Below are 24,456 nucleotides of genomic sequence, written 5' to 3'. Positions count from 1 at the left end.
CACACCCCACTCTTGGAAATTAAAAATACTAATTCTACGGTTGCACAGCCATGGCGAAACAGGATAACTCCTGAAATTATATTAAAGTCAAACTGCTGCATTTCAACAGTAATATAATTTGATCATTAATACAACACACTGACAAATAGTAAATCAGAAAAAGGAAACAGCTTTCCTTCTCTGAGGTACTGTCTAAAACCTGGCCACATTCAGCTTAAATTTGTGTGAATAGTGGTAGTGTTACGGAAAAGTATTTTTTTTTTAATTTTAAGATGGCGGTTTGAGTTAGGGGCAGGGTTAGGGTCAGAGTTAGCAGGCATTACTATGGTGGGCAGAGGGGACATTGCATACTTCATGCACGAATCCCATGTGCACATCACACTATATCTCCATGATCTACTCCTAGCACTATCATCATTTTACCCTCTGTCCATCACCCTCCAGATAGCTTGAGGAATAAGCTTTTGTTCCAACATACCTGTCCTGCAATTTCTTACATGTTCTTCAGAAATAAAAAAGCAGTTCACATTGCATACAGAAAAAAATATATAAAGTGGAAATTCTGCAGCACTTAATTTGACTTGTATTCAACATCTGCTATATTTCAGCAGGACATTTTCACATTTCCAAGCCAGCTTATTACAACAGATATGGAATGTCCATTTGCACCATTGCTGACCAGCTTCAGGAATGGCCTCAACTTACTGGGGGATCACCTGTGGCACAGAAGATCTATCATTCCCCACAAGGAGCGTGGGTTTGGAGTGATGATTTGAAAGTCACCATGTGGTGATGTCTGTGAGTTTCTCATGCATATTGGGCGGCGCAGTGGTGCAGCGGTTAACATTGTCGACTCACAGCAAGAGGTTCTCCGGTTCGTTTCTTGGCTGGGGTGCCTTCTGTGTGGAGTTTGCATGTTCTTCCTGTATCCGCGTGGGTTTCCTCTGGGTACTCCGGTTTCCTCCCACATTCTAAAGACATGCATCTGGAGCATTTCTACCCGGGCCTCCGCTGAAAACAGGCTCTGTGGAACCTAGTCGGACTTTCCCGGTCAACAAATGTTAAATATATAAATAAATATTGTGTGATACCCTGTTTACATTTTCTAATGCTTTGGGATGCATGTATATTTGTATGATGATGCTACATGCCCAGCGATCAGGAAGTCAATGGGAAAATGTTACCTCAGAGCCGAGGGAATGAAGTGATGAAAATAATCTGCTGCTACGATACCTCTCAACTGTACAGATTTCCACAGAATGTCCCGATTTTTGCCCCATATTTTTAATCTGTTCCTCATAAAAACTATGTTCTTTTACAAATTAATCCTTAGATCATCCCAGTAAATTCACTAAATAATGACATGCATTTGAGTCTCAGACTTCATATCCTTCAGAAAAATGCATGCTAACACAAATCCTGTTATTCTAGCAACTTTCTAAGTTTATAACAGCAATATTTAAAATGTGTACCTATTTTGGGGCTTTTGTCCCCCCATTTTGTCAGACTTTGTCCAGATTTCTTGTGCTAAGGTTGAGAGGTATGGCTGCTACTACTGGCATCTTTATAACAGCTGGCTTAATATAATGTCTGACTCAGAGTCTAAAAGACTGAGTCACTCATTCCCCACTGGAGGGCTATCTAAAGCCTTAAAGTCAGCATTTAGGATAATGTGAAGCGCCATTTAGGTGAAGTATTTTGCAGTACATGTCTAAGCAGCTTAGGAAGATCAACAGAGATGAAGAGAGAGAGAGAGAGAGAGAGAGAGATCAGAGTAAATCATTTTATATAGACCCATAAGCTTGCTTGTGTTAACTGCAAATAACATGGAAATCACACTACACCTGTCTTCTTTCTTCAGGAAAAACATATGACTTATGGGTCGAATGTGTAAAAAGTGTGTGACAGGGACCATACCTGAATATTTTAATATAAACAAAGTGGATTCACATGCAGTAATATTAATGGTGTTTGTGTACTGCAGACCCTCAGTAATAATTATGAATATGTGCTGTCAAATTTCACATGACAGTGTATAAAACTGTTTCCATCTTGTAGTAAAAAGAGGTTTAGAATTAGAATCTGTGCCTCACATAGTAATGTTTGACGGGTAATGGGTATGTTCACACCTGAAAAGTGACCACCTGTCAATAACTAAATAAACAAGTAAATGTACTGATGTTAAACAATGTTTTGCCAATAATTATTCCTTATAAAAATTATATTTAAACATCTTTATAATGTTCTTAAATTCTAAATATCAAATATTTCTCATATTGTTATTTTGTCTTATAATATCCGCACTAGCAGTTTTGCTAGGCTTAGCATAAGCTGTTGAAAAAATGTCTGTCTTTGCTCCCAAATGTGGATTAAAGAGAAACAGAAATGAAAACTAAATGTGACTGTACATATTAAAAGCAGATCTAACTGCGTAAACTCATTGATCAGGTGTCAGTACTACGATGGAAGACAATGACACGACAACCCGCAAGAATACTTTGACAACCCACATGGATTCCTCAACACAAGCAGGTAACAATCTACATTCTGTGCTCAAAGTTGAAACAAACCACTTGTTATACTCTGTATCCTTGCCTGGGCAGCTGTCAGTTACAAATTGTGATATATGATGCCCAAAAACTACATTACATAAAGTGTATGTGTGTGTGTGTGTGTGTGTGTGTGTGTGTGTGTGTGTGTGTGTGTGTGTGTGTGTGTGTGTGTGTGTGTGTCTGTGTGTAACAATTTGTGAGGCATAGCTTCTCTGAGGATCATTGCACTGCTCATTCCTAATTTCATATTCGTAAGTGTCCCTCATCTGGTTTCACAAGTAAAGACGAACAAGTTGTTTATCTGCTTTATTATGTAGAAACACATCAGGATGGATAGCGGCAGTTTAAAATATAAACAAACTGATTAACTGACAGACTACACAGACATGCATGCTTACATCACAACAGCTTACAACAAAATGGCAGTCAGGCTCACATGTGCTCAGTATTTATACACTTGTGCACCCCCCTAGAAAGCTTCTTAAAGGTGTACGTACATATTGATTTACATCCTCCCTCTTTAACGAACTGCCCACATTATAATGACATCTGAAAATAGAGACATGCAATTATATAGACAATAAAAATAAACACAACACATATGTCCTTATGTTTTCATATCCAAGTTGCCATGTATCTGGAACATGGTCTAGAAATATGACTTGATCTGGTGATATAGCAATCAGAACTGGGTTTAGCAACAGGGACAGTCACTGGTGAACAAACAGATTCTGGAGTTTCAGGATTCTTCTCAGGAACAGGGATATTTACTGGAATGTCCTCTGGAAATGGAATGCTGGATAACTCACTCTGAGATATAGAGTCTTTCTTGCAGGTTTGATACTGCACCACAGGCTCGGACACCAGGATCAAATGTTTCCGATTCCACTTAAATTCTACTCCTTGTGATTCCACAATGTATGATCTCAGCTCTGGACATATATATATATATATATATATATATATATATATATATATATATATATATATATATCTACTCTTCATGACTCCAATCCGATCAAAACCTTTGGATGTCTGCATCCTCACTAGCTCTCCTTCACGTAATGGATTGAGCAGTTTGCTGGTCTTATCATAACAGGACTTTTGGGATAAGCACTTCTTTAACAGATTGGCTTTCACTGATCTGCTGTTCTTGACACATGGAACCAATAACTTGCTACAAATTGGTAATGTGGTTCTGGTTTGTCTCAACAGAAGTCTCTGTGCAGGTCAACCAAGATGTTTATCATGAGGAACATTTCTGAGATTCAATAAAACATTGCTATTTTCTCATTTCGACTTCCTAGTAATTGTTTCGCATTTTGAACTGCACATTCTGCCAAACCATTTGACTTTGGATACTCAGGGCTATTCGTAACATGAGTTCATAGGTTCATAGGTTCATACTAGGCTATCTGCCCTAGGGCATTTATAAGCCTAGCCAGAGTGTGTTTGGCTTTCGCCACCCATTTTAAATGAATTTTGCTATGCCCTTTTTCGAGGTTAGTATACTGTGCCTCTGTCTAACAGTGACACAGAAGTGATACCCGGGGTAAACCTACTATCTCCCATCCACTCATCAAGATTCCTCTTGAAGAGAGTCAATGAGGGACTCTGCCTAACATGGACTGGGATTTTATTCCAGAGTGAAGGGAGCCTCTGGGTTATGAATCTGTCCCTCCAGCATGTCCTATTTATTTCAGTGCTGAGGTTCAAGTCTCTCCAGCGCGTAGCTCGATGGGATTTGGATTTTCTGAGGTGCAGCATGTCCATTAATTCCGGGTTGGACATGGCTTTATACGTCAGGCACAGATCGCCTCTGAGCAGATGGTATGCCACTGAGTAGAGCTGGAGTTTCTTTAACCGGGCAGCATATGGCATTAGTTTGAGCCCTTTGATCCTCTTGGTGAGGTACTTTTGGGGTCTTTCCAGTTGCTGCAGGTGTCTAGTAAGGTACATCCCAAAAGGGGCATTGTATTCAATTATGAGCCTGATGAGGTATGAGTAAAGAGGCACGATGACCTCCCCTGATCTAGATGTGAATCCCTTCATGATTAGGTGGGCTATATAAAATGTTTTTCTAACTACTTTGGCCACGTGGTTGTCAAATGAGAGATTGCTATCAACTTGGGTCCCCAGGCCCCTAATTACTTCTTCCGTACTTAATGGATTACCACCTATGTGGTAATTTATGGGCACTTTGTTTTTGCCAAAGGGGATGACTATACACTTTTTGGCGTTTAGCTTGAGGCCATGGCTCTGGCACCAGTTGTCTGTTTCTATGAGGCCCTTTTGTAGGATGTTTGTGTCGGCTGGAGAGTCTATTATGGCGCCCAGTTTGCAGTCATCTGCGATCTTGGTCAGCCACAGTCCTTCCGTGTTAGCCTGTACCTCTGAGAAATATATACTGAACAAGAGAGGTCCCAGGACTGAGCCTTGTGGGACGCCACTTGTAACTGGTTTAAAGTCTGACATGGCTCCAGCAATTCTAACCATGTGGGTTCTGTCCTTGAGCCAGTTTGCAACCCATCTAGTGACATAGCAGTTTATATTTAAGCTGGTGAGCTTATCTATAATGCCCGAGTGGGGTATTGTATCGAAGGCTTTTGCAAGGTCCAGGTAGGCTGTGTGGACCACCTTCACCTCATCAATGGCCTTGGTGAATGTTTCAAAGAAATTGACCAGGTTTAAGAGGCAGGATCTGCCCTTAACAAAGCCGAACTGGGTAGGATCCAGTGTCTGTAGGTCCCCAATATCTTTATTTATGAGGTCCATGATAATCCTTTCCATAGCTTTGCAGACCAAGCTAGTCAAGCTTATGGGGCGATAGTTTCCAGGATCCGTTGAGGCACTACCTTTGTGGAGAGGGACCACTGTTGCTGTACGCCACTCTTTGGGTACATATCCTGTAGTAAGGCTGAGACTGAACAGTAGTTTTATGTTTGGGTTTAGTTCTTCTTGGAGTTCATGTAGGACGCAGCCCGGGACACCGTCTGGTCCCATTGATGCTGTGTTTTTTGCTTTGGAGAGGGCGGCTCTTACCTGAGCATCTGAGATGTCAGGGGGGCAGCACTCTGCTGAGATAGATATTTGCCCTTTTGGTGGTGAAGGGGGGGGGGGAGAAGTTTGCGCTGAACCTGTCAGCTAGGATGTTGGCAATGCCTGTGGGTTTGGTGTATTTTTTGTCATTTTGGACTAATTCTGAGCATATCTGGGAATTCCCACCCAGGTTCCTAACATAACTAAAGAAAGCCTTGTGATTATCCTTAGTGTCATGTGCAATTTTTCTCTCGAAGCTGGCCTTAGACGATTTTAAGAGTGCCCGTAGTTTTTTGCTAATACTGATCAGAGATGCCTTCCCTTTTTGGGATTTTGCTCTATCATGTAGTAGCTTCCTCCTTCTATTGTATAGTTTGTTTATGGCTGAGGTCCACCAGACAGGGCACCTAACTTTGGAGGATTGGGTCTTGGTTTTATTTGGGATTGCATAATCCATGCATTCCTGCAGGTGTTCATAGAATGCATATATAAAGGATTCTGCAGTCTGGGCCGTATTTTCCACAGGCCCGGGGGCTTTGAAGGATTTCACCTCGGTTTTGAGGAGTGTGAAATTTGCTTTAGAGAAGTTTTTCACTGTGGTTTTCTGGGCAGGGGCTGGGGTCGGGATGTGAATATCTAGTGAGATTAGTCTATGGTCTGATCTTACTAGTGAGGAATACACTTCTGGTCTGGAGCATAGAGTCCCCATGTTGGTGATGATCAGGTCCAGTATGTTTTCCCCTCTTGTGGGAGTGGCAACAAGTTGTTCCATAGCATTTGAGTTTATAAATTCTAGGAACCTTTGGGCTAGGGTGTTGGAGCTAGAGTAATGCTCCCAGTCTATGTTAGGGTAGTTGAAGTCGCCCAATATAATGGTGTTTAGAGAGACCTTCACATTTTCCAGTGTTCTCAGGAAGGCCGAGTGGGGTTCCTGGGTTTGGGAGGGTGGTCTGTAGCAGGCTATAAACTGGAAGGCAGTTTTACCCACTGCTAGTTGCACATGGATAGTCTCTGATGCTTCATGCTGTGCCACCAACCTGGAGGTGTGGGTATCTTTGACGAATATTGATACTCCCCCTCCTTTTGTGCTTTGGTCCAAGTTTTGGGGCCAAAAAACATGGTATGAGGTATAACCTGGTAATGCTGGGGTACTCTCGGGAGCCTTGAACCAGGTTTCTGTTACTGCACAGATATCGATGTTCTCCTTGCTAAGGAGAGTTTTGAGTGTGTGCTTCTTGAGGTTTAGACTTCTGGCGTTGAGTAGCATTACTCTTAGTTTCTTATCCCTTGTGATACTTATGGAGGTGGGTTTGTCTTTTGAGCCTTGCCTTAAAAAGGCACTATGGGGGTGGCAAGAGCCTTTGCCAATATCCGAAAGCCCAGGGGTGACAGGTCCAAGCCGTCCCTAGCAAAGCATCGTGGTATGTCGAGCATGTCATCCCAGGCAGACAGGCATTGGATCCCTTTTGAATGACACCAATACTTAAGCCAATTGTTGAAATTGATCGTCTTGTCTTCATATTGTGGCATCATTCTTGGTGAGGGTAAGATGCTACTCAAGGTCAGGGTCATACCGGCCTGGGCTACATGCTCAGAGAGCTCCTCTATGTCTCTTTTCATGTAGTCCAGGGAGGTACATCTCAGGTCATTCACACCAGCATGGACAATGACTGAGTCATATTTGTACTTGCCTTGGAGTGACCTGAGTGCTTGTGTTATGTGGCGGATCCTAGCGCCCGACAGGCAGCTCACCGTGACCTTCTCCTTGTTCATCCTGGTGAGCGGGACGTCAGTGTGCCTGACTATAGAGTCACCTATTACAAGTGTATCAGGTGTGTTGTTTAGCCTTAAGTGCTGTGACTGTTCAGCACACTGGCTTTGTGAGCTATGTGTTGCACGTGTTTTGTTTTGGGGTAGCGGTTGCTTGGGTGTCTGCTTTGGAGGTCTCTGCTGCTTAGGCAGATTTTTATTTAGAGCCTCCGAGTATGTTTTTGTGTGTTTATGTGTTTGGTTTGCTGTCGTGATAGGTCTATGTGAGACTGGAATTGTAGTGAGTGTGGTTTCCTTCTCCTCCTGACTGGTTACGCCAGTACTGAGTTGAGAGAGCTTAGCCTCCAGTTTGGCTATATGGTTGCATCTTTCACATGTGTTGGAATTTGTTGGGAGGAGGAGAGGGTTGTCTGTGTACATGAGGCAGTTGTAACATTGCCTCAAGATTCCCAGATTCACCAGCTGGACCGGAGAGGAGATTGACAACTGACCTTTGGACATGCTAGAATAGTATTGGGAATTCCTTTATAATTGAAAGAAAGGGCCAATGGGGAACAAAGTACTCAAGGGGAGTTTGTGAGGGTGTAGCGCTTTTAAATTTTTAGTGCTGACTTATATAATTGCTTTAGTGAGCAAGTGCCAGGCTTTAGAGTGGGAATAGGGTGTTTATTATGAGAACTAGATCAGTTCTAAGGGAAAAAGTAAAGAGCAGACTCTGTGGAGCTGAGAATGGTTTAAACCCAATTAAGCGGCGTTGCCCGATGCTGCTCTATGCGCAAAATAGAGCAAAGCCACGCTAAAGCGTGTTTTATACAGGGGGACTTGAAAGAGCTAAAAATTGGCCCAAAACGGCCAATAGACTACCAGATTCTTGTGCTGGGAACACTCCTCCAGGGATAGATAGGCTGCTCAAAGCTCCCCACTGCCACTGCTGAACAAAGAAGCCTCCCTTTATCCAAGAAAGGAAATGGGCAACACAGGAACTTTCCAAAAGTCCAGAATAAAGCAAAGCCTGTATTTGGACTACTCTAGGTCAGGAAAGACGGGAAACAAGGATCATTTTTTTTTTTTTTTTTGCAACAAACAGCAGGAAAATGCAATAAATATGTAACACAGGCTAGCGCACTTGAGTGTGTAGCCTCAACAGGTAAAAGCAACAAACAGGACAAACTTTAAAAGTGCAGGTGCAAAAACAACTTTAAACAGTTACAGTTCAAGAAGCAGAAATACTTGCAGTTTAGCTAGATCAGACAGTTGCCCAGGTAGTAGCAGGAAAACAAACGCTTATCAGGTTAGCAGTCACTATTTTAGCCTCTCTGCTGCTAGCACCATTCTGCAGGACCACAAGGAGCTTGGCTGAGTACTAACAAGCGTAAAAACCGCGCCAAAGTGGGTTTTATACAGGGGGACTTGAAAGAGCTAAAAATTGGCCCAAAACGGCCAATAGACTATCAGATTCTTGTGCTGGGAACACTCCTCCAGGGATAAATAGGCTGCTCCAAGCTCCCCACTGCCACTGGTGAACAAAGAAGCCTCCCTTTATCCAAGAAAGGAAATGGGCAACACAGGAACTACCAGATTCTTGTGCTGGGAACACTCCTCCAGGGATAGATAGGCTGCTCCAAGCTCCCCACTGCCACTGGTGAACAAAGAAGCCTCCCTTTATCCAAGAAAGGAAATGGGCAACACAGGAACTACCAGATTCTTGTGCTGGGAACACTCCTCCAGGGATAGATAGGCTGCTCCAAGCTCCCCACTGCCACTGGTGAACAAAGAAGCCTCCCTTTATCCAAGAGAGGAAATGGGCAACACAGGAACTTTCCAAAAGTCCAGAATACAGCAAAGCCTGTATTTGGACTATTCTAGGTCAGGAAAGATGGCAAACAAGGATAATTCTTTTTTTCTTTTTTGCAACAAACAGCAGAAAAATGCAATAATATGTAGCACAGGCTAGCGCACTTGAGTGTGTAGCCTCAACAGGTAAATGCAACAAACAGGACAAACTTTAAATTACAAGCGCAAAAACATGCTAAAGCTGGCTTTAAAGCAGGGGGTTAGAAAGAGATAGGAAATGGTCCAAAACGACCAATAAGCTACAGGTCACTGGGCTGGAACCACTCCTCAAGGGACAGATAGGCTGCCCAGAGCTCCCCACTCTCACTGGCGAACAAAGAAGCTTCCTCCCATCCAAATAAGGATATGGGCAACACAGGAACTATGACACAGCCCAGTGATCAGCAATACCTGAAGACTGGACCATTCTAGTTCAGTAAATGCGGGAAACAAGGATTTTTTTTTTTTTACAAAGTAGCAGAAATTAGGTACAGAAACACAGTAAATGCTTTAATTCGGCTAGCGCACTTGAGTGTGTAGCCTACCAGTTAAACTAAGCAAAAAAACGTTTAAAAGTGCAAAAACTCAGAAATACAGGCAGGAATGCAATAAAACAACTTTGCAGTGCTTATTTACTTAAAGAAACAGAGAAGTCTATATATACAGAAAAGCAGCTAAAACACACAAACGCTTCAGATGCAGTGCAACCTAGAGCACTTGAGTTGTAGCAATATTAAGGCAATGAGCTAATGACACTAGACTGGGAGGAGTGTCACAGATCAGATTTACAGTAGGGGCAGGCAACTGCAAAGCCACCAAGTATAAGAGCAAGACACCAACTGGGAGAGAGGGTGGGGACAATAGCCTACAGACAGTAGCACTAGAGAAAGCACAAACAGATAAAGATTTGTAAAGATACAGAATGCTTTTAACTGCAGACAAATCAGTTACTTGTGCAGATTAGTTAATAGCAATAAAATACACTCAAAGACTAAAAAGCAGACAATAAAAGTGCTATATATTAATTGTTAAAAACAATAATCTGTATAAATCGAAAAAAAAAACAGGATACTTGTATATCTCAGCTAACAGCTGCGGTCAACAACTTCTCCACTCTGCTCAGTGTAAAGTCCCACTCTTCGGCAAATTTTTGAATTGCTGGCTTGTAAACTGTGTACCATTGTCAGAAATAACTTTGTGCGGACTCCCATGAACTGCAAAATGATGCTTCATCTTAGTAATGACAGTACTGGATGCTAGATTAGGAAGTAGGTCAATCTCAAACTAATTTGAATAAGAGTCTACCTAACACCAAGTAATGTTGACCATTTCACTCGAAAATGTCTGTAGCTACTGTCAAACAAGGAAGTTCAGGAATCTGGTTTAGCTGAAGTGGTTCTTTCTGTTGATGTGGCTTAGTACTACTGCATATAGAACAAGATGAAAGTGCTCTCTCAATGTCTTGTGAAATAGAAGGCCAGCATATTAGGTCTCTCACCCTTCTTTTATTAGAGTCTTTTCCTGTGTGGCCACAATGCAAAATAGTAACACACTCTTGTTGCTGAACTTTGGAACAATCACTTTAGGACCTTTCATGATGATACCATTGTTAAACAAAATCTCATCTTTGTTAAAAAATACTGTTGCACTTCTACTAGTAAGAAAGATTGTTTTGACGGCCATCCTCAACTGATAAAGTGGTTGAGCTTCTGAAGAACTGGATCTGTGGCTGTATGACTTCGAAGCTCATGTGGAGGAAAGATTTCTCACTTCCATGACTTTAAAATCAAGTTTCCCATTTTCATGCTGTTCATTGGTATTTCTGGGTGATCTGGATAAAGTATCAGCAAGATAAAGAAGTTTACCTTTCATGTAGACAAGACTGAAATTACACTTTTGCAATCAGAGCATCATGCATTGCAATCTGATAGAAACTGTATGCATAGGTTTTCTCAAAATAGTGACTAAAGGTTGGTGATCTGTTTCAATCTGGATAGGTCGATCATAAATATAAGAATGGAACTTTGAACATACAAACAAAATTGCCAAGAGTTTTTTCTCACTCTGAGCATACTGCATTTCAGTTTGGCTAAGAGTTCTCAATGCATAGGCTACTGATCTACCCTCTTGAAGAATTACTGCACCAAGACCAAACTTTGAAGCATCCATGAAGGAGTAACTGGTTTGTGAACATCATAGTATCTGAGAGTTGGTGGACTGGCAATTTTCAGTTTCAGGACATCAAATGCTCTTTGGTGTTGTTCTAACCATGACCAGGATATATCTTTGCATGTCAGCTCTCTGACCAGTGCTGAAAGTTGTCCAATTTCTGGAATTAACTTGTCTACATAGCTAACCATGCCAAGAAAATGTTGCAGGGCTTGAATATTGTCTGGAGCTGGCATCTCAAGAATAGCAGTTTGCTTGGAAGGATCTGGTCATAAGCCTGAAATGGTAAATAAATGACCAACATAAGTGACTTCTTGTAGCCTGAATTTGCACTTCTGAGGATTCAGCTTAAGATTCACATCACATGTTCTTTCCAGAACTTTCTTGAGGTTTCTGTCATGCTCAACTTCACCATTACCTCCTACTAGTATATAATCTACTGTAATAGCACATGGCTACCCAGAAAAATTTTGCTCCATTTCACTCTAAAGACTTCACTGGCAGAATTTTTCCCAAATGGCATTCTCAAAAATCTGTACCTGCCAAAAGGCGTACTGACAGCGGTTAGCAATGAGGATTTTTGGTCAAGCGGTATTTGCCAAAATGAACTCTTTGCATCTAAGATAGAAAAAACAGTGTCATTTGGCAATTTGGCATGAGAGCAGTGACTTTTTTGACTGTAGGCATTGGATGATGAGGTTTTTTAGTGCTCTATTCAAATCTTATGGATCAGTACATATTTTCATATTATTTGTGCTTTTCTTAAGAGCTACCACCATGGAAGATACTCATTCAATAGGTTCATCACCTGGACAAATCACACCTTGCTGCATGATTTTGTCTAGCTCAGCTTTAACTCTGTTCTGCATAGCTATTGGAACTTTCCTTGCTGGTCTGATAACTCGACTGACCTCGGGGTCTAACTTCATGGAGTACACAACTGGGAGTTTGCCTAGTCTGTCTTCGAAAAAATCAGCAGATGTAGTAAAAGTAGACCGGAGGAAATTAGAACAGTGTTCTTTTAAACTAACATGATGGACTTCCTTATTAAATGAAATCAGTCCTATTTTCAAACTGTCTCTGAGGCCTAATAATGATTGTACATGCTTTTTGACCACATAAAATTGCATCATAGCTGTTCCCAGCAGAGTAACATGAAAGCAGCACTGAACCTTCAGTATGAATTTCTTTACCACCATAAACAACAAGCTTCGCACACTTTGCTAAATCAAGCTTTTCACCAGCACATACTCTAGCAAATGTTTCTGCTGACATAACATTGCACTTTGAACCTATATCAACTTTGTGCACTATGGGTTTTCCATTTATCTGAACAGTACAAAATACTTTGTTCTTTGCCCATAAAACTACTGCATTGACTGTTTCATTAAGCACTGAACTGAAACACAATCAACATAGAAAGTAGGGTCACAGCTTTTTAATTGGAATGTTCTCTTTTAATAAAAGAATGTGTCCCTTTGGATTTACAAAACCTTTAGAAATGATTCCACTTATTGCATTTGTGACATTGCTGACCAAAAGCTAAGCATTTTTTTCTTTTTGACTCATGATTTCCACCACAATTATGACAGTTAGCAATAAAACTGGGTGGGGGCCCATACTTTGAGTTTTCTGACTCACTTTTATGCTTCACTAAGACTATGCAAACTCTGGAATTTGTTAGAAAGTTACGGGGTTTACCAGTGAGTGTTGCAAGGGTTACAGTTGCCGGCATGTGCTTGGGCCTGTTTCTTTTAACCACGTGCTGCATACTATCAACATTAGCATTAGAAGTTACTGGAAGCATGCATTTCTCATTTGTAAGCATATTTGTGTGATTTTCTGTAAGCTCGTATATTTTACAAATCTCAATGGCCTTATTCAAAGTTAAATCACTGTCACAAAGCAATATCTTTCTCACAGCATCATCTTTAATACCACACACCAGTCTGTCTTTTATCAACTCATCCCTTAAATCACCAAATATGCATGCTTTAGCCTTGTTTCTCAAGTCAGTTATATATGCTGCAAAAGTTTCACCAGGCTTTTGATCCCTTGTGTAAAATAGGTCCCTCTCCATTCTAATATTCATTTGGGGTTAAATTTATGTTTCAAGCACTTGGGGTCTTCCCTTGAATCAACCGGTACCACTATATGATGGTTTTCCTCCTCTCTTGCAAATACAGCAGGTGCATACACAAATGAACGCTCTCTTTCTATGGCTTCTGAACCAGCTAAATTAAGCAAAATAAATGCCTTTGTACGGTCATCTTTATCAGAGAATGCAGCTTGTATAAAAATATCATATTCATGCTCAAACACTCTCCAATTCTCTGCAATATTATTATCAAAGACAAGAGGTGCTAGTCTTCAAAAACTGTCTACCATGCCAACAAAGTATGGCCAGACTCACTGAAAGTATGGCCGTTGTACTTATATATGAACATGCACATACAGCCAGTACTTGTAATAACATTCAAATGTGCAATAATCTCTTGAAATGCTGTACTTTGTGAAATATGCTTTCAAATGGCTGTATTTTATGAAATAACTGTACTGTAAAACTGCACATACTTGCAAACACTTCATACACTTCAGATATCTGCAGTAGCTTTAATTAATGTGGAAAAGTAGTGCTTAATGAAAAAATGCAGTCGTTTTCCTTATTTTATACATTTTATGTGATTTGGACGTTATTTCAAACATTTTCCATAGTCGTTTGAATATTTTCATCAATATGTCGCAGTTTTGGACATTTTGCTTAACTAGAAATTTGTTTAGAGCGTCCTGAGTGCTTTGTTTTATATTTTGCGAATAAGAAGTCATTTAAGTAAGCTTTGATACCAGAAATTCAATTCTGACCTGGTTTTGCAAGTTATACGTGCAGTAGGGATGATCCAGTTATCTATATTTTTCCACCTTTAACTGAGTACCTTCGGTCCTGAATCTGGATCCCATTCTGACACCATGTCACTTGTCTGGTATCGCAAGTCAAGATGAACAGGCAGGGTAGTTCGTTTATCTGCTTTATTATGTAGAAACACATCAGGATGTATAGCAGAAGTACAAAATATAAACAAACTGATTAACTGACTACACAGACATGCATGCTTACATCTCAACAGTTTACTACAAAAATGTCAGTCAGGCTCACACATGCTAAGTATTTATACACTTATGCAAGCCTCTTGAAAGCTTCTTAAAGGTGTACATACGTGTTGATCTACAATATAATTTTCAAACAGATCCATACCATTCACTAACTTCTTCCCCTACTTACTAAACAAAAACACTTTACTCATAAACATACTGCTGCCACTTAAAACATTAACGAATGCAGTGTGCCACTGTGAATCAATAGTGATAGCTAAAATGAGAGTAATGCAGTCACTAGTTTATATATATATATATATATATATATATATATATATATATATATACACATATACACACACACACATATGTATATATATATATATATATATATATATATATATATATATATGCATTTCATTTAGTAAACATCATCAGAAGAAATTCATTATATCCTAGCAGAACCCATACTATTCATGATTTTCCAAATGCCTTTCATTATGGTATGGAGGAGGCAGCACAGCCTCATCAACATCAATATAACTGTCATCTGAACTCATATAAGGGCCATCCTTGTAAGGATTTAAAACTCCAGATTCAGAAGTTAAACCAACAACTTGGACATCACATCAACTACTATCAGTAGAAAAAACACCCCAGTCCTCAGAATGGCTTTCAAGCACTGAAGTATAAGTTTTAGTGGGATGCCTTGCATGACATCACTGGTTAGAGAGCATTACGCAAAGAATTACATGTAGGCTAGGCAATGCAAAATGAAAACTAACAGAAAAAAGGGGAAGTGATTACTAACCATGTAATGATTATGGTAAAACCAGAGAAGGAGGCATTACAGCAATAAGACAACCATGAAGGTAAGAACAGTGACACATCACTTTAACATGTAGTACTGGTCAGTGCTACATGGTGTAGATTATATTTGTGATACTGTATCATATCTTATCAGTTTTGTAAAGAATGAATTAATTAAGATTGCAAAAGAAAAGTTTTGTTGTCTGGGATAGTTTTCGTACCTCTTTTACATAGGTGGATATACAAATACAGAAATGTGTTGTTTGTCTCTATGACAAAGTCATATCCATTTGAACTTTCTCTACCCCAAGTGAATATACACAGTTTTAGTGTCTTCCTGTGGCCTTTTAGTGATTTAGGGTGACTAAAACTCTGTGCATATGTGATAGAGGAGAGACTACCATGCATTAACTTATATGCACTGTCTCCTTTTGTAATGTTCATTCGTATGTTTTTAAGAAAATGGTCAAGCACATCACTTAACTGTTCACATGGCTTCTTTGAAAGAAACCCAGCATTACTGTTTTCTTTTCATCTTTAAAAGAAATATTTTTATTGGTATCATATAAACTGGAAATGCAATCTTTTGTTTCATGTCATTCTAATACTTTTGTATTCTAGTAATTTTAATATAGGAGTTCACACCAGGTCATCAAATCACTTAGTAAGCATGTTGTTAAGCCAAAGTCAACCAAGGCACAGGAAAGGTTCTAATATTAAACATTAATATTAAAAACAAACATTAAAAAAAAAACATTAGAAGAGCGAGGTACCAAAACATCAAAATCTTATACCTGAAACACAGAAGGGTGAAAAATTAGATCTCTTAACAAAGGAAAATTAAAAATACATTAATTGAAGATGGTATATAATGCATATGAGATGACTTTTTTGAGGCTATGATAAGTCAGGCTTATAGATAATAAGGCATGGAGTGATGTAGCTGCATTGATAAAAGCAGCTGTTATAGCCTGTGGTTGTTGTACATTAGGGACAATAACCTACCTACTTGTATTAAGCAGTACTGTTTTAGCTAAGGTTGTTTCTCAGAATGTAACACAAGAGACCTGGAACAATATTCCCTATGTTGATTGTATACGTGTCTCACCTGTTATATTTTTGTAAGATGAGTGCTTCTCTTAGTTTAAAATCCACTGATTATTTTACTGTGTCCATTTCTTAATGATGCCTATGTACTACAGTCACAGATTTATATGAATCTGACTCCATGTGCAGTACAAATTCTGCAGCTCTTAATTTGACCTATATGCAACATCTGCTACATTTGGGCAGGACATTTTCACATTTCCAAGCCAGCTTCTTACAACAGATATGGAATATCCATTTGCACCATTGCTGACCAGCTTTGCGAATGGCCTCAGCTTACTGGGGGATCACCTGTAGCACAGAAGATCTATCATTCCCCTCAAGGAGGGTGGGTTTGGAGTAATGATTTGAAAGTCACCCCATGGTGGTGTCTGTGAGTTGCTCATGCATATTGCATGATACCCTGTTTACATTTTCTCATGCTTTGGGATGCATGTATATTTGTATGATGATGCTAAATGTCCAACGATCAGGAAGTTAAAGGGAAAATGTTACCTCAGAGAAGGGGGAATGAAATGATGAAAATAATCTGCTGCTACTACTGGCATCTTTATAACAGCTGGCTTAATATAATGTCTGACTCAGAGTCTAAAAGACCGAGTCACTCATTCCCCACTGGAGGGCTATCTAAAGCCTTAAAGTCAGCATTTAGGATAATGTGAAGCTCCATTTAGGTGAAGTATTTTGCAGTATATGTCTAAGCAGCTTAGGAAGATCAACAGAGATGGAGAGAAAGAGAGAGAGCAGAGTAAATCATTTTATATAGACCCATAAGCTAGCTTGTGTTAACTGCAATTAAGACAGAAATCACACTACACCTGTCTATCTTTCTTCAGGAAAAACATATGACTTATGGGTCGAATGTGTAAAAAGTGTGTGACAGGGACCATACCTGAATATTTTAATATAAACAACGTGGATTCACATGCAGTAATATTAATGGTGTTTGTGTACTGCAGACCCTCAGTAATAATTATGAATATGCGCTGTCAAATTTCACATGGCAGTGTATAAAACTCTTTCCATCTTGTAGTAAAAAGAGGTTTAGAATTAAAATCTGTGCCTCACATAGTAATGTTTGACAGGTAATGGGTACGTTCACACCTGAAAAGTGACTTGTGTTTTGTGTACTTATGACCAATAACTAAATAAACAAGTAAATGTACTGATGTTAAACAATGTTTTGCCAGTGATTATTCCTTGTAAAATTTATATGTAAACACCTTTATAATGCACCTAAATTCTAAATATCAAATGTTTCTCAAATTGTTATTTTGTCTTATAATAGCAGTTTTGCTAGGCATAGCATAAGCTGTTAAAAAAATGTCAATCTGTACTGTCAAATGCACATTAAAGAATAACAGAAATGAAAATTAAATCTGACTGTACATATTAAAAGCAGATCTTTAACTATGTAAACTCATCGGTTAGGTGTCAATATTATGAAGGAAGACAATTACATAACAAAGTCAACTATGACAACCAGCATGGACTATACTAGGACATTCCTCGTGGGTTCCTCAACGCATGCAGGAAAAATCTACATTCTGTGCTCAAAGATGAAACAAACCGCTTGTTGCACTCTGTATCCTTGCCTGGGCAGCTGTCAGTCACAGGTTGTGATATATGATGTCCAAAAACTACATACATAATTTATATGTGTGCAGGTCTATATCAGCAAACTGTGAACACTAACCTCAAAAATTACTGACAACCAAACAAAACGAAAAAATGAACTGCAGAACTGCTGGCAAAAAAAAACAAGTAAACTGTGAACACTCATACGAGTGAAAACAAAGTATTCATTTTACATTGAACTGTAAATGATCAAACATGAAAAAAAAACAAAAAATATTTTTTTGCCCCTGCTATTTATATATCCTAATTCTGAAATTACAAAACAGCTGGGTAAAGGCAAGTCCCTTAACCCGTTGCAGTGTAATCCATTGCAAAAGCTGCCAGCAGAAATTCCATTTAACACAACATTCACTCAAATGAGAGCTGACTTTTTTCAGTATTAAAAAGCATTCTCTCATATGTGCCTTTGCTCTTGTCAGCGACTCCCTCTCTCTCTCTCTCTCTCTCTCTATATATATATATATATATATATATATATATATACACACACACACACACACACACACACACACACACACACACACACACACAGTGAATATAAAAAGTGTACACACTCCTGTTAAAATGCCAGGTTTTTGTGATATAAAAAATGAGACCACAATAAATCATTTCAAAACCTTTCCCACCTTTAATGTGATCTATAACCTGTACAATTCAATTGAAAAACAAACAAATCTGTTAGAGGGAAAATATAAAAAACAAAAAACGTACAATAAGCCCGTTGCATAAACTGAAGGACCTTTTGATTTAATTACAGCATTCAATCTTCTTGGGTATGAGTCTATCAGCATGGCATATCTTGACATGGCAATATTTGCTTACTCTTCCTTGCAAAAAAGGTCCAAATCTGACAGATTGCAAGGGCATCTCTTGTGCACAGCCCTCTTCAGGTCACCCCACAGATTTTCTATTGATTTTAAGTCTAGGCTCTAGCTGAGCCATTCCAAGACATTAATTTTCTTCTGGTGAAACCATTCTTTTGTTGATTTGGATGTATGCTTGGGGTCATTGTAGTGTTGAAAGGTGAAATTTCTCTTGATCTTCAGCTTTCTATCAGACACCTGAAGGTTTTGGGCCAAAAGTGACTGGTATTTTGAACTATTCATAATTCCCTCCACCTTGACTAAAGCCCCAGTTCCAGCTGAAGAAAAGCAACCCCAAAGCATGATACTGCCACTACCATGCTTCACAGTGGGAATGGTGCTCTTTTGGTGATGCAAAGTGTTGTTTTTGCGCCATACGTACCTTTTGGAATTGTGCCCAAAAAGTTCAACCTTGGTCTCATCAGACCATAACACATTTCCCCACATGCTTTTGGGAGACTTGATGTATTGTTTTGCAAATTTTAGCTGGGCCTGGATGTTTTTCTGTGTAAGAAAAAGCTTCCATCTTGCAACCCTAACCCATAGTCCAGACATATGGAGAATACGGAAGACTGTTGTCACATGTAGTACACAATCAGTACTTGCCAGAAATTACTGCAGCTTCTTCAGTGCTGCTGTAGGTCTCTTGGCAGCCTCCCTGACCAGTTTTCATCTTGTCTTTTCATCAATTTTGGAGGGACATCCAGTTCTTTGCAACGTCACTGTTGTCCCATATTTTCTCCACTTTTTGATGACTCTGTGTTCCATGGTATATTCAATGCTGTGGAAATTTTGTTGTACTCTTCTCCTGACTGATACCTTTAAACAATGAGATCACTTTGATGCTCTGTAGGCTCCCTGCAAACCATGGCTTTTGCTGTAGCAGGCAACTGAGTAAATGTCAGGAAAATCCTACTAGAACAGCTGAACTTTATTTGGGGTTAATCAGAGTCTCTTTAATTGATTGCAGGTGTGTACCCAAGAAGACTAAATGCTGCAATTAAATCAAAAGGTGCTTCATGAAAGTATTAGTTTAAGGATGTGCACACATATTGCAACCAGCTTATTATACGTTTTTTATTTTTTATTTTTTATATTTTTTCCCCTAACAGATTTGTTTTTTTTTCAGTTGAATTGTACAGGTTATAGGTCACATTAAAGGTGGGAAAATTTCATTTTTATATGACAAAAACCTGGCATTTTAACAGGGGTGTGTACACTTTTTATATCCACTGTGTGTGTTTGTGTGTGTGTGTAGATATATATATATATATATATATATATATATATGTGTGTGTGTGTGTGTGTGTGTGTGTGTGTGTGTGTGTGAAGGAAATTTGGAAAAAGTGTCCCTTTTTTAATAATGCTAACAATATTTAAGTGTTAAAGTCAGAAAAGCAGCCATCTAATTCTAATGGGCATGAGGGAAATGACTGCAACAGTTTATGCCTCATCAGTCTGACTCGCATTGCTGAATGTCATGTTGCTTTATATAGTCTTCAGTCAAGCCACTGGAAACAATCTGAAAAAAGTACAATGATTCCTTGCTAGAGAACCATAGGGTTGGAAAATTGGAATTGTCATTATATTTTATTTCTTTTAGGTTAGTTACAGGCGACCTCTACCTTGTCTATAGTACAGTGTCTGAGTCTTCCTGAAAGTGTCCTTAGAATGTGTCCTTGGGAAAGGTAATACCATATCAGGGAAACATAACAAAAATAAATATCAGAAAAGGACTATTATGAAAAAAAATAATGACAGATGGTTTACATATTGCCTTCTAATATTTATTCCATTAGAGTAAGAACATGTTAGTCATTAACTTTTTTCAGAAATAATTTATGCACATCTATCTGTCTATCTATCTATCTATCTATCTAACCCACAGACATTCCCAACATACTGGCAGACAGGTTCAGTGCAAACTTCACCCCCCCTCTCCCCCCCTAAAGGAGAGATAACTATCCCCAGCGGAGTGTAGCCTCCCAGACATCTCAAATGCGCAGGTGAAAGCTGCTCTCTCTAAAGCTAAAAACACAGCATCAATGGGACCGGATGGTGTCCCCGGCTGTGTGCTACACAAGCTAAATGAGGAATTAAACCTGCACATAAGGCAGCTGTTTAATCTCAGCCTTACCACAGGATACGTGCCCAAGGAGTGGCGTACAGCAACTGTGGTCCCACTCCACAAAGGCGGTGCCTCTACGGACCCTGGTAATTACCGCCCCATAAGCTTAACAAGTCTAGTCTGCAAAGCTATGGAGAGGATCATAATGGAGCTCATAAACAAAGATATAGGGGACTTGCAGACACTGGACCCGACCCAGTTTGGCTTCGTCAAGGGAAGATCATGCCTTTTGAACTTGGTCGACTTCTTCAAAACTGTCACCAAGGCCATTGATGAGGGAAAGGCAGTCCATACAGCCTACCTTGACCTTGCAAAGGCTTTCGACACAATACCCCACTCGGGTATTGTAAAAAAACTTACCAGCTTAAATGTAAACCCATATGTCACAAGATGGGTTGCAAACTGGCTTAAGGACAGAACCCACAGGGTTAGAGTTGCTGGCGCTATGTCAGACTCCAAGCCGGTCACAAGTGGTGTCCCACAGGGCTCTGTCCTTGGCCCCCTTTTGTTCGGCATCTACTTCTCAGAAGTACAGGCCAACATGGGAGGACTTTGGCAGACAAAGTTTGCAGACGACTGCAAACTGGGCGCCATAGTGGAAAGTGCATCGGACACAGATATCCTTCAGAAGGGACTCACGGAAACAGATAGCTGGTGCCAGAGCCATGGCCTGAAGTTAAACGCCAAAAAATGTATAGTCATACCCTTCAGGAAAAACAAGGTAACCCCAAGCTACCATATAGGTGGCAATCCACTAAGCACAGAAGAGGTTATCAGGGACCTGGGGACCCAGGTTGACAGTGGCCTTTCTTTTGACGCTCACGTTGCTAAAGTGGTTAGAAAGACCTTCTGCATTGCCCACCTGATCATGAAGGGATTCACATCCAGATCTAGTGAGGTCATTGTTCCCCTGTACTCTTCACTTATCAGACCAATGATCGAGTACAATGCCCCATTCGGGATGTATCTCACCCGACATCTGCAGCAGTTGGAGAGACCCCAAAAGTTCCTCACCAAAAGGATAAAGGGACTCCAAAATCTGTCATATGCTGCCAGATTGAAGAAACTCCAGCTCTATTCAGTCGCATACCGTCTGCTCAGAGGTGACATGTGCCTGACATACAAGGCCATGTCCAACCCGGAATTAATGGACATGCTCCACCTCAAAAAATCCAAATCCACCAAAACCACTAGAGCAAACGACTTAAACCTTAGCACGGATATAAATAGGACATGTTGGAGGGATAGATTTATCACTCAGAGACTCCCTATGCTGTGGAATAAAATCCTGGTCCATGTAAGGCAGAGCACCTCGCTGGCTCTGTTCAAGAGAAATCTTGACCTGTGGATGGGAGATCATAGGTTTACCCCGGGAATCATCTCTGTGTCACTGCTGGACAGAGGCACAACAAACTAATGGGCACAGTATTTTTTCATATAAGGGGTGGCGTAAGCCACAAAAATTTGGGCTAGGCTTATAAATGCCTTAGGGCAGATAGCCTAGTATAAACCTATGAACCTATGAACCTATCTATCTATCTATCTATCTATCTATCTATCTATCTATCTATCTATCTATCTATATATCTATCTATTTATATAACAGACACACAGACATAGATACACATCTATAGGGGGATGTGGGGGCAAAACCCCCTACCTAAAAGCAATGTTTTTGTTTTTGTTTTTTTCTAGGGAACAAATGAAAAGATTAATTTTTAAAATGGGAAGCTGGATCTATCTATCAAATTTTCTATATACATGATTTGCTTTCTTTAGATTGTCAATGAACTTTCATCAACAAAAAATATGTCTTAAAAAGTTCATTGGCAATCACAAACACCTAACAAAAACACCACACAGAACTAAAATGATCATAAATGGCTGACATTGGTGATGTCTAAAAAACATTGTGGTAGGGGGCTTTCCTCCCACACCCCACTCTTGGAAATTAAAAATACTAATTCTACGGTTGCACAGCCATGGCGAAACAGGATAACTCCTGAAATTATATTAAAGTCAAACTGCTGCATTTCAACAGTAATATAATTTGACCAAGGTAACCACCAATGAAATTTACCAAAACCAGTGGCACACGATAAATGCATGCCTTGACAAAATCTATGACACCTCTATACATATATATATATATATATATATATATATATATATATATATATATATCTATATCTATATATATATATATATATATATATATATATATATATATATATATATATACAGAGAGAGAGAGAGAGTAAAGGTTCATATTTTTCTCCCTCTAGCTGTGTTTCACATTACCAAGCTGCTATGCATCTCAAGGCTTTTTCAATGGTGTTAAATCTGCAGTACTGGCTTTCTGTTCATCCCATTTTGTCACATTCAGGGAGCTTTATATTGTTTTTCTTAAAAAAGTCTAGTTTGACCCCTTCATACCATCCTTCTATAAGAACTTTTGAACAATTGGTCTTGGCTGATCTTCAGGAAAATACCCATCATTTTTTAGAAATTTTGCTAATAATCTCTCTTGTTCATTCAAAATGATGAGGTGGTTAGTAGTGTAGCTGACAAAGAGGATGCTGTGGTTTTGTGGAACCATGCTTAATGAGATGGAAGTTGTGTTACAGCTCTTCAATCCGCTTTTTATTATCTTTTACCATTGGATCCAGTTGCCCAGTTTAAAAATGAATTATCTGAATTACTGTCTGAAGCAGTGGGTAGAGCTATTATTTCAAATGATGTTATGCAACATCTTATTGTAGATGATCCTACACCACAAGTTTTTTATTTGCTCCCAAAAATTAAGAAAGATAAATTTTCCCCACCAGGTAAGCTCTACTGTTTCTAGGAGTAGTCCACTGATGGAATCTTTATCTGCATTTTTAGAAAAATTTCTAAAACCTTTACTTACTTATGTACCCTCTATATTAAGACACTACCAATGTTTTGAAAGTGATGAATGATATCTACATTAAAATGCATTTTATCATTGCCTTGGTGTTAAAGCTCTTTATACAAGCATAACCCACTTAGGTGGTTTAAGACCAGGCAAATCCTATCTGGATATAGCCAACATTTATTCTGTGGTATTTAATGATTTCTAATTTGAATTGTTGGAAGAGGTGTTACATAAAACTGTTTTTTACTTTAAGGGATAATGTTTTTTACAGGTAAGTGATACAGTGATGGGAGCATGTTTTGCTCATATCTTCTTTGACTAGAATGGGAGTTTAATTCTTTTCTGCACAATATCAAAGTCTGACATTGTTTTTTAGATGATTGTTGGATAGTATGGAAGAATGAAACCGATGAATTGCAACAGTTTGTTGGTTTTCTTAATCTGAATGAGTCCCAAGTCTCTTTCAAACTGTCTTTTAATTTGTTTAAAGCCAACTTTTTGGATGTTACGGTAAATAAATGTTTTCATGGTTCTGTGAATATATGTATTTAGAGG

Source organism: Protopterus annectens, chromosome 2.part1 (genome assembly GCF_019279795.1).
Source record: "Protopterus annectens isolate FY-2018-M chromosome 2.part1, PAN1.0, whole genome shotgun sequence".
Classification (NCBI taxonomy): domain Eukaryota; kingdom Metazoa; phylum Chordata; order Ceratodontiformes; family Protopteridae; genus Protopterus; species Protopterus annectens.
The sequence above is the reverse complement of the archived record's forward strand: the minus strand, read 5'-3'. Positions refer to the sequence as shown.